Raw genomic sequence first — 12,569 nt, 5'->3', positions numbered from 1 at the left:
CAAACTGGATAGTTGGATAGAAGGAACAACACAACTTCAAAAAACAAACACCAACCTTCTATCCTCAAAATTCAACTACTCACAACCAGTCCTTTGTCTGGTTCTACCCTTAACCCAACTTGAAGATTGTAAAATATTCTATTCGATGGCAAACTCCTTGAGGGCAGGGACTCTCTTTGCCTCTTTTTGTATCCTCTGCACTTAGCACAGTGCCTGACAAATAGTAGGTGCTTAATGAATGTTTCTTGACTAGTTGATCCATTTCTGTACCACATAGTCACACTTCTAACATCACCCCACCTGTAAGTGCTTATCTGATCTACATTATGTCTTAGCAACTTCAAGCCATAGAGTGGGGGAAGGGGAGGAAAGGAGATAGGGAGAGGGAAGAGAAGATACAGAAGATAAACTCCTCTGCATCCATTAAATCCTTATTTATCCTTCAAAGCCAAACTCAAACGCTACTTTATCCAGAAAGCCTCCTTCAATCCTTTCCAGTCAGTAATGACCTTAGCCCTCCCAAACCATACATAAATAACTTTAATTGTATGACTGTTTATCATGTATTATATTCTATTATTTTGTAATATTATTATCTGTATAAATAAAATATCCTCTACCCTAACACCAACTACCCTGCAAACTCCAAAAGGACCAGGACCACGTCATATCTGAACTTTGCATCTTTCCCAGCTATCTCCCTCAACACAAAGCTCTGCACAGTTGTGTCTTGCATCCATACACACTGTAGGTGATATGCTACAGTTTGGTTGTGGAACTGGATTTTTTAATGAAGATGCTGACTTGTCCATATAATGGAATGGACTGAACCCTACTATCTAACAGTGTCACAGAGAAGGACAAGGTCGAGATTCCTATAGTGCTCCTGGAGAAAACCTAAGGATCGATCCTGTAAACGTTGTTACCAACATGCTCCAAAAATAGTTAAAGCTAATAATAGTCACACAGTTCTGTGCTAGCAGAAGCACAGGGTGAGTTCAAAGGTCAGTAAGGCTCAGGATCAGTCTAATGAGAGGCAACACCAACATGGACAAAAGGAAACCCTGCAGCCATGCATGAGTACAGAAGCAATTCAGGTATATGGCAAGATACTGGTCCCCACCTCACTCCCTCCCTCCTCTCACCCCTAGAAAGAGGCTAAACAATGTGAGCTGCAGCTTTTTAGGACTGAGATCCCTAGGTTTGGCCGGTGACTCTCCTATAGGGAAAAGAGTTCACACCTCACCAGAAATTTTAATGGCTGACTCTGACCAAGGTATCTTAGATCAGTGGTTCTCAAACTCATTGGTCTTTATACCGTTAAAAAATTATGAAAATACCAAAGAGCTTTTTGTTTTCTCTATCAATATTTGTCATATTAGACATGAAAACAGTTTTCACTATATGGCTCCATGGACCACACTTTGAGAACTGCTGCCTTAGATCATTATCCTGGAAGCCATTTTTGACACCAATGCCTGGCATTGCCAAGCCCCGAAGTAGGGAAAACAGACACTGGTAGAGTCAAAGGAGAGTCACACAAACACTTTTCTTATTAGTTCACTAGCCCTCAGCCATAGTCTTGAAGTGTTTTTCCCACCACTTAGTCTCTGTTTCTTCTGTGTAACCTTTGAAAATTATTTCATTTCTTTGGGCTTCAATTTTCTCATCTATAAAATGAAGCAGTCAGAATAGATCAGGGGTAAGCACACCGGCCTGCAGACCAAATCCAGCCAGCCATCTGCTTTGTACAGCCTGTGAGGTCATTGTCATTGTTGTTGTTCAGTCACATCTGACTCTTTGTGACCCTGTGTGGGGTTTCTTTGTAAAGAGACTGGAATGGTTTGCCATTTTCTTCTCCAACTCATTTTATAGATGAGGAAACTGAGGATTAAGTGACTTGCCCAGGGTCGTATAGCTATGTCTGAGGTCACATTTGAATTCAGGAAGATGAGTCTTCCTGACTCCAGGCTGACCCAGCGATTTATCTACTGAGCCACCTAAGTAACTTTGCCTGTGAGCTACTGGAAGGGTTTTTACTTAAAACAACAACAACAACAACAACAAAAACCTCACAGGTCATAAAAAATGGAGCAGGCAATACAAAAACAGGGAGCAGACCATACAAAAACAGAGCAGGCTGGATTTAGCCCATGGGTCTTAGTTTGCCAACCCCTGGATTAGACAATTACCCCCTCCCTAGCTTGATGATTCTATTGTTGCTCTGATTACATGCCTGGTGCCAGAACAAAAGTCCTCATGCAAGAAGCTTTCGAGCAGGACCGTGGCCACAAAGGGAAAAAGTCATCTACTCTAGCCTAGAGAGGCCACAATATGAGGAGTTACTGAAAGGAGTATCCATACTCATGAATAGCTAACATTTATATAAGATGCTTACTACGTGCCAAGCACTGTGCTAAGTGCTTTACAATTATTATATTATTTCGTCCTCACAACAATGCTGAGAGGTAGCGTGCTATTTTTATCACTATTTCACAGATGAAGAAACTGAAGCAAACAGAGGCTAAGTGACTTGCCCAGGGTGAGAAGTGTATGAGGCTGGATTTGAATTCTGGTCTTCCTTGCTCCAGGCCCAGCATTCTATCCACTGTACCAACTTATTTCAATGAATGTTTATTATATGCCAGGCATTATACTAGGAACTGGGGATACAAAAATGAAAAATTACCTCAAGGAACTTAAAGTCTACTAGGGACATATGACTTGTACACCAGTAAGTGTGATACAAAGTTGTATGTGACAGGGACAAAAAAGAAACCCAAGTACTCTAGGAAAATATGAGGAAGGATGGATCACTTTTAATAGGAGAGATAGCTTCCTGGAAGAGGTGACACCTGACCTGAAACTAGAAAAAAAGGATTTCAATAGATGGAGATGTGGAATGTGTTCCATGCATGGAAGAGGGGAGGAAAAGATTGGAGAAAGGAATGGGAAATGTGAATAGAGCACATGGAGTACATGAAGAAGACCAGTGTGATCCTTGACACAGTAAAGGTCAAAGTTATCTGGAACGGGTAAGAATACCGTACAAGGGTTTTTCCCTTACATAAGAGCTAATAAATTTGGTCAGTAGAATACCTGCCACTGTATTTTCCACGGTTCCATTAAAAAAAAACAACAAGCAAACAGTATACTACCTTTGTGGGAAAAATACTTAATTCAGTAGATCACTTACAAACAACACATGCATTTCTTCTCATTTGGGTATGCTGACCAAGCTTCTGATGATCTTAGTGAAGTGATATAAAAAGGTTATATCCATAATTAATCATTCCATGGACTGGGCGGCCTGCAGAGGTATTATTACAAATTGGCACATAGTCCACATTCAGTGCAGCTTTGGCTAAGAAGCATGGCATTTGTTGCACAAGTTTAGGCCATGAGCACCAAATATTCAGATTTTCTTAGAGAATATCATAACATCCCTGAAGCAACCTGTGCGACATAAGTCTCTGAGAAGAAATCCACCCAGCAGAGACAGAGCAGACCAGGCAGATCCCTTTCACGCTTTCATGCCCTCAATTATGGATAGAGGCCAAGATCAAAGACTACTCTTGGTGGTAAAGGCAAAGATCTGATGAGAGCAATGAATACAGAGGCCAAGGGCTCTGCCACCACACAAGTGGCCCAGACTGCTTGAAAATTAGAAGGATTCTGGACTCTCTTAGCAAATGCTAGACATTAAAACAACTAGAAGACCTACCAAACATAAATGCAAGAATTCCCATGCATCTCATAGACAGGCAAGCTAAGGTAGTTTGCAGGATGTGTCTACATGGAGAGAAGGTCCTCTGAGAGCTTGTTTTTAATTAAATTGAATCCACCAAAATTTTCACCCAGTTATTGAATGTGTACTCATACCACCCACATTTACCAGCAGCCATTCCTAATTGTCATACTATCCGCAGTTATCACTAGATGAATGCACAAGAAGCCACCAACAAATTAAAGTTTCAGTTCAGTTGTTTTTCAGTTGTGTCTCTGACTCAGGGAAATTTAAGATAGACTCCCATAAAAACTAGAAAAGGGTTTTCCCTTCTCTGTTCCTTATGATGTCCCCCAAATTAGGCATGTACTAATGCTTACAGATGGGTTAATAGTACCTAAAATATAATGATATGAGTTTACAGTTTTAACATTCTTTTGTTGGGTTGAGGAAGACTAGGCTCAATTTATTTCATATCTACAAGTATTACAGGGATGATGTGTTGCTGTTCAGGAGAACTGGTCAGTCCCTCCCAAAACATCCCTTTTACCACAAGTGGTACCTTTTGCAGGGTCATGTGATCATAGAGTGAAAACTGGAAGGGACCTTTGAAGCCATCTACCCCAACCCTTTCATTTTTGACCTAGAGGGAGATCTAGAAAGACCACTAAGGAGTGGACCCATAGATAGGAGAAAAACCAGGGGAGTACAGTGTCAAAAAACAAACAAAAAAAAACTTGTTGAGTTTCAAGAAAGTTGTTAAAGGCTACATAGAGTTGAAGAAGAATGAGGATTAAGAAAAGGACATCAGATGTGGCAATTAAGAGATCTTTGGTGACTTTGGAAAAAGAAGTTTCAGTCGAATGAGTTCAGAAGCCAGACTACATAGAGTTATGAAGAGAATGAAAAAAAAATGACAGCATTGATTATAGGCAGCCTTCAAAAAGAGATAAGTCACAAAGGGGAGAAGAAATATCAAGTGAGAGTGTTTTGTGTATGGAGAAGACATGGTCATGTTTCTAGTAGGGAAGAAGCTAATAGAAAGATTGAAGATAAGTGATAGAAGAAGGAAATCTGCTAGAGAAGACAGGATGGAATGGAATGGCTCATACATGTAAAGACAGGATTTGAACTCAGGATTCCACAGCCAGCAGTCTTTCTACTGTATTACAGTGTCTATTAGCTCCTCACAAGGTATGACTTCATCTCAAGTTCCCTCATCTCTGTCCCTCTGGAAGGATGGTTTTCTTTTCAATCTGGCCTGAGTAGACAATAAGTAAAGAAAATGGCCAGGACACCACTTCTCATACTAGGCCTAATTCATCACAGCCTCCCCCTAACCCAAACTTCTAACTCATTTTGTCTGGAAAAGTCCAGCTCCATATTTCCCTCCTTGCTCTGGGAAATCATAAAAATGAATCAATAATTTTCTCTTCTATAGGTCAGAGCCCCAGTCAGGGAATCTGCACTGGCAAATATATAGGGTGTCCTAAATGTCTCAGTGCAGTTTTAACCTATTAAAGCTTAATCCTGTATGTTACTGCTGTAAAATGTCTCTCTTCATCCCCCTGCCCTTCCTTCTCTCTCTCTTTCTCTCTCTCTCCCCCTTCCTTCCTCCTTACTTCCTCTCATTCTCTCTCTCTCTCTCTCTCTCTCTCTCTCTCTCTCTCTCTCTCTCTTCTCTCATTCTTCCCCTCCAAGATGCCCCTCTCTATTATTGTTCTTAAAATTAACCCAATCTAACTACATTTATCTTAGAAAAATAAGTTTTAAAATCAAAAAGAGAAACAAAGAAAACTCTTAAGAAATGGAGATTTGGGGAACAAGCATAGCACCTTTCATGGGAAGAGAAACAAAGTAGAAGGGAGAGGAGGAGCATGAAAAAATCATCAGCCTGGGTCTCAGCAGCTTGAACAGTTTCAACAAACCCTGTGCCTGCTGCATGCTTCTGGTAAACGGCTCAGTCACACAATTCTTGTCCTACATAGCCTAGCACTCTGCCTTCCTGATTCCTATGGGTGTCCCTCTTGGTTCCCAGCATATATAGCTTCTTGTTGCAGCAACAGTAGTAGCCCTTCTGCTTTCCTGCCAAGAATGCTACATGCCCATTCTTCATGCTCGCATGGGTAGCCCCAGACATATGCTCTCAAGTGTGTTTCTAGCACAGTACATAGCAGACATTTAATAAATTCTTATTCTTTTCTCTTCTCCATCCATTCTCACATGGGATTTTACCTTCCCTGTCCCTTTGGAGCAGAAGGAGACTACATTGTTGGACATGCTCTGGCTCCAGTCCCTCTCAGGGTCAGGACAAGTAAGGGGAATGCTAGGGCTTTTGTCTGACAGTGAAGACATTGTCACCAGCCTCCTGTTATATGTATCTATGATTAGATCTCAAATAGAATTAAGCTCAAAGAATGCTCACTGAGCACCTACTATGAAGAGAGTCACACAAAAGGGACAGAGAAATGACATACCCTGTCCTCAAGGAGCTCAAGCTCTCACAGAAGAATCTTGTTTTCCCCAATAATCAGTATTTCTGTATTCTACTTGATTTCTGACTTGTCTTTTGATTTAATACAAAGATTGATTTGATGCTGGAGTCAAAATATTAAGGTGAAATAATTTAAATTTTCAAACTACATCCTTCAAAAAGGATCTTCTGCTTAATTTTCACCACGCTTTGGCTTCTGTCTCTACTAGTTCTAGTTCCTGGGTCTTTATATGAGCTTACAATCAAGTCCCATATGTGGTCCATTTCTTCTCATAAGCCAGAACTACCTTACCTGACTTGGAAGGTTCTTTATTCAACATTACCATTTCCTCTCAAATGAATGATGGCAAACTAGTTCCATTTCTTCTCAGGAAAGCTGGCAGCAGAATGGAACATTCTGGCCTAGAGTCCTAGCAAGCCTTACTGAGAAAGTCCCCTCTCTCTTGAAGGCACACTCTCCTGAGGACACTTTGAAAATGGGGGAGAGGGAAAACAGATATCATCCACAAACCTACCTACCAAGTAAAATCGATTCTGCAAGTTCATTCTTTCCTAGCTGTCAACCTTGCAGAATCGAGTGGCCTGGCATGCCTTGAAATCAGGCAGAAGCTCTTTGCAGAAGCATTTATTCTGGGTAGATGCCAAAAGAAAAAGTCAAAAGCTATCACAGTTGGACTGAAATTAAAATAACAGCATCAGTTTCTCTTTGCCTTTTGCTGAGGTAGGTGTAAAGGAGGATTTTAAAATCTAAAAGAACGAACAGGTATGGTTTTTAACCCAATGGCACCCAGCCTGAGTTAAACGTAGTTAACACTTTAAAAAAAAATCCTTCCCCCTTCTTCTGAGGTGTCAGGCATTGCTCTTAGTCCCAGTTAAATGTAGACCTGTGCACACCAGGCAGTTACTTTGCAATAATATTTTTCCTACCAGTTCACAAGAGGAGTTATTATCAAAAGTACTTTCTAAATTGGGACAATCAATTTTGTAATCTACTTGTCATTACAGGACACACAAATGCTCTCTGCAACCTAGGCAAGGGAGGGAATTAGAAAGAGTATGTTGGCATGTTCCTTCGAATCTCTCAATGTTAGAGAGGCTACGAAGGATCTAAAAGACAATGTAGTCCAACTCTTTCATTTTACAAATAAGGGAACTGAGGCACAGAGAGGTTAAATGACTTACCCAAGATCACACAGAAAGTAAATAAAAGAAATGGGCTTTGAAACCAGTCCCCTGACTCCACAGCAAGTAATCTTTGAAGTAAGGCCTAGAGAAAGGCATTTTGGTGACAACCACAAATCTCTTACATTTACATAATCTTTCACAATTTACTAAGTGTTTTTCTCCCAATGGTTACTTGTCCAAGGTCACACATCTAAGGATGCCCATGCCTTCATATTATACACACACACACACACACACACACACACACACACACACACACACACACACACACACAAAATCATTCCCAAAGATAATGTTGCCCAAGTTTTTATAAGCCTAACTATTTCTGGATGACTGGGTAAAAACTCTGTCATAGAAAAGTCAATCAATATTTATGTGAACATCCAAGGGAAACACTAAACTAGGGCAGCTTTCCATAAAGCAAATTGGCCACACAACATTTGGGGCTTGAAATATATTACCACAACCCCTAAGTACTGGCCTTGGGGATAAAAAGTGGTCAGGGGAATCTTGGAGCAAAGAGGAAACAGTGTATTTCCACAGCAAAATTTTACTCCAAGCAATAAGTATTTTTGATACATGTCTGGTCTCATAATACCCAGTCCTTTCTTTCACCTTTTTTTAGCTATGTAACCAAAGAGAGTTACTAACCCTCTTGGTGACCCTGGAAACACTCTGAGTCTAGAAGTTACAGATGAGTTACTGATCTGCATGGATGGAGAGACTTCCCTACACTGCTGAAACCACATGTCTTGACATTCCCACCATCACCAAAAAAAAAAAAAAAGAGCAGTTGGAAGAAAGGTAATAGCACATGAAATTTTCTCACAATACCTTTTTTCACATCAATGCAGAGTACCAAATTTTATTACAACATAGTTTGGAAAACATGGAACTAGGGGCTCTCTAAGATCCCTTCCAACTCTGAGTTAATTCTTCCAAGTTGTGGGTTTTTTAAATCAAATCTAAGATATGGGTGTGTTTTTCCCCTTAAGTGGTATAAAAAATGCAAATGCAGAAAAATATTTATATATCCACATGTGTTACATATACATACATATGACCTATGCATGCATTTTAAATGTTCCACCTCTTTTAAACGAAAGGAGTCAGTGTCTTTGGAGATATAAGTACTAGTCCAGAAACAATAAGAAAAGAAAAGCAACTAGCTTAATGATGGGTTTTAAAATGATCAAAGAGGGGAAGAAATTAATTTGATAGGCTATAAGGTGTTAAAGATACAGTGTCTCCTTTGAGAGGCCAAACAATTGCTTTATTTTTTCTTAACAGTTAAGTGGAAATTTCTCACAAATACAATGACTCCTTATGCATGGCATCCCTAGCAGACAAGAAAAGACATCTGTCTCAATTTCATTTATAAACAAGCCCTGCAAGCAGCTTCTGATGATCCCACAGATTAACCAAGCTCCAAATTTTCACACAACTAATATTCCCTTCCAGAACAGGCCCCTGGTTTGACTAACTCTAAAGTCATAAGAACCCTTCTGGTGTGAATGTACATGTGTTTTAAAATTAAAATAATCTTTTAAATTATTTCAAAGGGAATCTCTTGTAAAGCCATCTGTTGAAAGGAGACTAGAGAAATCAGGAGAAGAAAAAAAAATCTCTCTCTAAGCAACAGGAGGAATAAATCCTTGAGGGAATGACAGGAATATTAGAGAGAGAGAGAGAGACAGAGAGAGAGAGAAAGAGAGAGAGAGAGAGAGAGAGAGAGAGAGAGAGAGAGAGAGAGAGAGAGAGAGAGAGACAGAGACAGAGACAGAGAGACAGAGAGAGAGACACAGAGAGACAGAGAGACAGAGAGAGACAGAGACAGAGAGAGAGAGAGACAGAGAGAGAGAGAGACAGAGAGGAATGGCCACATTTCCAAGACAAATAAAATGAACATGTGAAATTTCACAAAGGTCTGGTGCAGCTTTCATTAATTAAACCGATCTGGTCACTTAAAGGCACAGAAATCAAAGGAAGTTACTTGAGAAAAACAAGCTTCAGCCAATGGTAAGAGGCTTGTAACTAAGAATTCTGGACACAATATTTGCATCAGTGTAAGGCAATGAAAGCAAACAGCAGAATTCTTCAGCTGGAACTATGTACCAGGTTACATACCTCCTCTGTTGCTTCCCCTCACTACCTGCCTGCCTGCCAGTAATCATTTGTCATCTTCTAAAAGTTTAATATTGACTTAACCCTTTTTAAAGCTCCAACAATAAGGTCCCTGTATTTACTACAAAGGCAACGAAACATGAAAAGACAGGGGGAAGGAAAAATGTTTTTGAAAGAATCTTTTCTTAGGAAGGGGTGGGAGGGATTGAGAGGGAAGAAAGGAGCGGAAAAAAGTCACAAAGCCTCCTGGGAGGTATTAATAAGGGGAGACCATCCAGCTCTGGAAGAGTCGAGGGATGGAGGAACCCGACAGCTGCGGCTGCACATTGCAGGAAACGTCTCCTCTAAATCTGCAGTTCCAGGTCCCTTCAGGCCCTAGACAAGAATGTTAACACCTTCCAAACGCTAAGTGAGACAGCCCCTGCTCCCAAAGCTCCTAACACAGATCTGGGCCAATGGCATAACAAAACCAGTAAAATAGGTACACAACCGCTCTCACGCTAATTCTGGGCTCCTGTGAGCAGAAATGTCAAACCAGTGACCTAACAGCGGGGAGAAACAAAGCAGTCTCTTCATCCTTCTCCTGTACCTGCTTTCGGCTCCCTCTGAGGTGCAGACCATTGGTGAGCACCCGAGAGCAACTCTACATAGAAGCAAACACAACCATGGGTGCTCAACCACGATTATTCACAGCGCCAGACGCATACTGCAGCCCCATGTCAACTTACCACCAGTGCGGCGGCCAAACGCCAAGCTCTTGCCTCCAGGTTGGGGAAGGGAGGGAGGGAGAGAGAGAGCTTTCCAAGCAATTTCACTCAGACAGTGATGCTTCTCTCCACGCACCGACACTTCCCTCCAGCAGTGGCTGTGAACGATGCCGATTGCACCGAGAAAGGAAGCAGCTGGAGTCATCCGGCGCTTGCAGCATTCAGCTCCAGGCTGTCGCTGCTGCTGCTGCTGCTGCTGCTGCTGCTGCTGCTGCTGCTGCCTCTGCTGCCGCCGCTGCCTCTGCCGCCGCCACTTAGCGTAGAATTCGCCTCTTGCCTACACCACCGCGGCCTAAAGAAGAGAGAGACGGAGAGAAAGAGAGAGGACAGAGATGCACTTCTCTCCTTAGCGACTGTTCTGTAGGCTGCCTCCGCCACCGCCTACTTCAGTAGCAGGCTTGCTCGCCCTCCAGTGTCCTGGCATCTTCTACCTCCCAACCAATATTAATCCGGGGGCTGCTTTGGTCCGCCCTCCTCTCCCTGTCTACGCTTCACCCCCCACACCTTCCAATTGTGTTGAGTCAGCAGCAGCAGCAGCGGCGGCGGCAACTACACCAGGGGGACCTGAAGCCATAGCGAGCCTGCTGCCTTGGCTCTGGAGGGGGAAGAAGCCAGCAGAGGTGGTTTGTTTCTTGAGGGAGATTCAGGAAAGGAGGTGGAAGAAGAGGAGGAGGAGGGAAGAAGGGACCGATTCCCGTACAAGAATCACCACAGCAGCCGCGCTCAAACCCTGGACTGGCCAGAGGAGCGCCTGCAACGTCAACAGTGAAGCCAGCCTGGCTTCCAATTCTGCGCCTCTCTCCAGGCGTCACTGGCCAGGAGTCACCTCCTTCTCCCCGCCTCTGTCTCCTCCCTCTTTCCTTCGGCCCCCAATGCGCCTTCTTTTCCCCTCCATCCCCGCCCGTTCTCCTCTCCACCTCTGTCTGGGCTCGCTGGCCCCTGCAGCAGCCTGGGCGGTGAGTAGTCTACCTTTAAGTAGCGGCCGAGCGGCTAGCAGGGAGGATGCTGCCCAGAAAAGCACTGCTGCCAGCCTCGGAGTCCTCCGCCTCCCCCATCTTTCCTCGCCCTTCTTCAAGATCCCTCCCCTCCCAAGCACTTTTCTGCAGGGGTTCTTGTATTAGGTAGGCAGGATGGAGAGTGTTGCGGAAGGAGTGCGGGGTGGAGTGTTATGTACTAGGTTGGACTGAATGTTGTCCTCAAAGGGAGGGATTACTGGCAACTACTGGTAGGTAGAACAGGTACAGCCACTGGCCTTAGAAGATGCTCTTTCGCCCTCCTCACAAAGCTTAAGGACCTTCAGATTAAATCTGTAGAATCAGAGACCTTCTGTAACCACACTGTCTCTTTTTTTCTCCAGACAGGGATACTTCTAAATTTTTCCAAAGAGAACCTTGGGAATATAGATCTAGAGGTATAAGGGATCTTAGAAATTATCCACTCTGCCACTCTCATTTTACAGATGAAGAAACTGAGGCCCAGAAAAGTTGTAACCGGGATGGCAGTAATAACATCTACCAGACTACACAAAGAAAAGGGAAGATTGATAAAATAATCACTTAAGTTCTTGTACTACTTAGGTGTTCTGAAAATAGAAATTATTATTTTTGGTTTTGTTTTCAGTTTTGCATTTCATCCAGAGTTCAAATTCCAGTTGTCACTTATTAGCTGTATGAAGTTAGTCAATGATCTAACTTCTCTGCATCTCGGTTTCCTCATCTGTAAAAAAAAAAAAAAAAAAAGGAGGGGGGCAGTTGACAATCAATAAATCAGTAAGCATTTATTAAGCACCAGGCATTGTGCTCGGCACAAGAGATACAAATACAAAAGTGAAAATAGAGCTAGTTTACATTATACCTGGGGGAGACAACATGTTCACAGAAAAGTAAACAGGATATACAGTATACGACTATAATGGATTGTAGGAGGAGTTACTAACAAATAAGCAATCAGGAAAGGCCTCCTGAAGTAAGTAGCACTTAGCTGAATCTTCACGGGAGTACAGGGTTCTAAGAAGCAGAGCATTCAAGGTATAAGACATAGTCTGGGCAAAAGGCACATGGATGGGAAAAGGAATGTTGTATATAAGGATTGGCACATAAGTCAGTTTGTATGGTGGTTGCAGCAAGCACACTGATGGAAAATGTGCTGCTAAATGTTTAACAACTGGTTCTCCTCCCAAAAATGCAAAAAAATAAAAATGCACTCTTTTAAGTTTAATCTGCATTACTAACATTTTCTCCATCACTTTCTTAAGTTTAGACAATCAACAAAG

At 42.3% G+C, this 12,569-nt stretch overlaps 1 protein-coding gene across 1 annotated transcript in view; it reads right to left on the bottom strand.

Annotated features, from left to right (window-relative positions):
• Window positions 1–10,654, bottom strand: part of HECW2 (HECT, C2 and WW domain containing E3 ubiquitin protein ligase 2) — a 422,966-nt gene extending 412,312 nt beyond the window's left edge. The window contains 1 exon segment of the mRNA XM_020993535.2: window positions 10,259–10,654. The gene's annotated coding sequence lies outside the window, so the exon portion shown is untranslated.
• Between the last annotated feature and the right edge of the window lie 1,915 nt (window positions 10,655–12,569).

The sequence above is a fragment of the Phascolarctos cinereus genome, unplaced genomic scaffold (assembly GCF_003287225.1).
Source record: "Phascolarctos cinereus isolate Bilbo 61053 unplaced genomic scaffold, phaCin_HiC Scaffold_726;HRSCAF=1367, whole genome shotgun sequence".
Classification (NCBI taxonomy): domain Eukaryota; kingdom Metazoa; phylum Chordata; class Mammalia; order Diprotodontia; family Phascolarctidae; genus Phascolarctos; species Phascolarctos cinereus.
Note: the sequence above shows the minus strand (reverse complement) of the source record. Positions and strands in the feature narration are given on the sequence as shown.